Source organism: Notothenia coriiceps, unplaced genomic scaffold (genome assembly GCF_000735185.1).
Source record: "Notothenia coriiceps isolate Sejong01 unplaced genomic scaffold, NC01 NC01_scaffold00024774, whole genome shotgun sequence".
In the NCBI taxonomy this organism is placed as follows: Eukaryota; Metazoa; Chordata; class Actinopteri; order Perciformes; family Nototheniidae; genus Notothenia; species Notothenia coriiceps.
In genome coordinates, this window is record NW_011357475.1 from 1 (window position 1) to 3,195 (window position 3,195).

Below are 3,195 nucleotides of genomic sequence, written 5' to 3' on the forward strand. Positions count from 1 at the left end.
TCTCGAGAAGCTACCCGACGAATTTCGAGTCGTACGGATAAAGTCCCTAGGACAAGATAGATTTCGTACGGAGGACGAAAAACGCGATAAATCGCTTTTTTCCATCGCCAAATTCAAAATGGCTGACTTCCTGTACGTTATTTTATACCCCTCCAAGAGGCTTTTTTGCTCGTCTCCGCACCCTAGATATGCGTAGCGAGTTTCGTTGGTTTACGTGAAAGTTAAAGTAGGGGGAGTTAACGTTAAAAACGGAAGTGGGCGTGGTCTACGCAATTTTTTACGCAAAGTTCCGGTACCAATTACACATCGCTATTTTCACGACTTGTGATGCGCATGCGAAATTTGGTGAGTTTTCACATATGTTGCGGGGGTCAAAAGTGCGCGCAATGTATTCAAATAATAATCAGAAGAAGAATAATAATAATAAAAATAATAATAATAAATAATCGGACCGATATCAATCATGTTTATGGACGGCGAGCGCGAGCGCCCATGTGACTCGGTTGGCGTGGGCTACCTACTGTCATGATTTAGGCCACTTTTGCCCGTCTTTTGCCCTGTTTTGTGTGGGTTTTGCATAAAGTCGTTTGTACGCAGACTGAAGAGAGTGGGTTGGGTTAACATGGGTTAACAATACCGTGTAACTGTCACGTTTGAAGGGACGAAATCGTGATATCTTCACGTCTCCCAGCATGGTAAATCGTCACATGTTCACGTCTTGCCGTGATACCGGGTTGAATACCAGATACACACAGCTACTGACCTGAAATAGCTTTTTTGGTAAACATCATGAATTCATTTCTAAGATCATGACATCGTTTTAACATGGATTACAAGCCTCTGGTCCTCTCAAGTGGTCGCCTTGGTGAGCACAACGCCATTTTTTATTCAGTGTTTGTGATCCTGCTGACAAATAAATATAATAGCCAGGTTAACTCAGGAGAAAGGGCAGAATGTTGTAATGGTAATCTGAACACTTTGTAATCATACTGAGATGTGTCAAAGTGTCATGGACTTTAAAGACATTTGACTGATTTCCAACAGAAATGAAAGTCAACACTTAGGTCTATAAAGTTAATACCTTGAAGGCAATGAGGATGCTTGCAAGGTTATTTTTCACACAGTGCCGTCAAATAGTGCACAACACGTCTTTCATCTGTGGGTAAGTGATTCTCTATGCTACTCGTTCACCAGGGGGTAAATATCAAGTTGCCAAGGCATATGTGGAAGGATTGTGGAGGAGCTCAGCAGATCTGAAAAAATACAAATGAATTAATTCAAAACTAGAAACAAAATGCATCAAAATATTAGTGTCGAGGGAGAAAGTTAACAAAAAAGATAGAACAATTGGTGTTGTGCTGATATCTAGGATTCATTTATTTTCAACAGCCAGTAAACTAACAGCTAAAGTAAGCTTTTTATTATTTATATATGTTATATTATTTTCACATATTGTAAAATTGGCTCAAATTAAACACTTGACATGACGGCTGTCCTAAACAAAAGCTTGGGAACCACTGCTATATAAAAACATGGAAGTAAAGATTGCATAGCTAATGCAAACCGTGTCCCGACACTTGCATCAGCACTCACATAGTGTTAAGGAAGTTTCTCTTGTGACATTAGAACAGCAGCAGAGTCATGTATTCAGGTTCTCTCTCTGTGCTCACTGATGCTCTCCATGGCGTAGGGTAACTCTGGGTTGGGCTTCAGCATTGCCGGAGGGACAGATAACCCCCACTTTGGCGACGACCCCGGCATCTTCATCACTAAGATCATCCCGGGGGGAGCTGCAGCAGAGGATGGACGCCTCAGGTCAGTCATCTTCCACAAAGCTTTTTAATAAGGGATCCCCAGAGAAATGTCCGGAGCCGAACAGGAAAAGAAAGCACTGCAGAAACTTGTAACAGGATGACTTAGAGATCATCTCTCAGCACTGTGGACTGAATATATCACTGCGTACTCCTTCACCACTGGATCATCTGTAAACATATCTGAGATATTAGACAGCAGTATCTTGTTTTGGTTAGTGTCCCAGGCATTTTGAAGTGTAATAATAATAATAATAATAACTTGAATTGATATAGCGCCTTTCATAACCTCAAGGTTGCTTCACAAAGAAACATACGAGGACAAGACATAAAACATAAAAACATAAACATAAAACAGGGGGCAGAAATGGAAGTGTAAGTGGGGGGGGGGGTGGGAGTTTTGTTTGGAAAGTTGATGTTGAACAGATGAGTTTTAAGGGTTGATTGAAGATGTTGAAGAAGGTGCGTTGCGGATTTCTGCAGGGAGGGAGTTCCAGAGGGTGGAGGCAGGGACACTGAAGGCACGGTTCCCCGGAGGTGCGGAGGCCGTGAAATGGGGAATGGGAGCAGGCCGGAGTCTGAGGATCGAAGGTTGCAGGGACGGGCAGGTAAACAAAAGGATGTATGGGTGCGAGGAGATTGTGAGAGTACTGAAGGGAGAGCGCATGGAGGGATTTGATAAGCGTGAGGAGGAGAAGTCTTGTAAGGTGATGCGGGACATTGCCGAGGAGCCAGTGGAGGTGAAATTAGAGTGGGAACGAGTGATGTTGCTGCCAGGCTTGGTGCGTGTGAGAAACCCTGGCAGCTGAGATCTTGTATTCTACTGGAGCCGTGTTCAGGGTTTTGCTGGGAGAACCCCAGGACAGGAGTTCCGTATACATAGCCAGGCGATGAAGAATAATGAAACAATGTATCGCTTTCTCAGCAACAGAGTCGGACAGCGACTGGGCCGGAGTCTTGAACATATTCTGCTGATGGTGGAAGAATGCTGCTTTGAACACGGATTTGATGCTGGTTTGAACATGAGAGCGGTTGAATTCAAGACGACACCAAGCTGCGGACCTGAGGTGTAGAACGGGAGTTACCATTCCCACCTGTTTCCTGCAGAAACTCTTGCTTTATTCATCTTGCTGATTCCTTTTGTTTCATAGAATCCTGGCGCACTTTTAATATGGAATCAGACTTTAAATTTGAATACAGCAAACAAGAACTGTTAAAATAATTTTAAAAGGAAATAGGAATTTGATGGAAAGTAAACTCAACTAAACAAGAAAATCCATTGAAAGAAGTGAAACTACTACCACTATACCACATCAAATCATTATGGGTAATGCAAAAACTATTGGTCCTTTAACTTTTATGCAATAAATCAATACTTACACTT

The 3,195-nt window shown here is 42.6% G+C and overlaps 1 long non-coding RNA gene across 1 annotated transcript in view; it reads left to right on the forward strand.

The window, feature by feature from the left end:
• Positions 1-1,472: 1,472 nt before the first annotated feature.
• The window catches only part of LOC104955744 (uncharacterized), an 11,309-nt gene continuing 9,586 nt past the window's right edge, over positions 1,473-3,195 (forward strand). The window contains exon 1 of the long non-coding RNA XR_799478.1: positions 1,473-1,815. This is a non-coding gene — a long non-coding RNA (uncharacterized lncRNA). The remainder of the gene's footprint in view (positions 1,816-3,195) is intronic.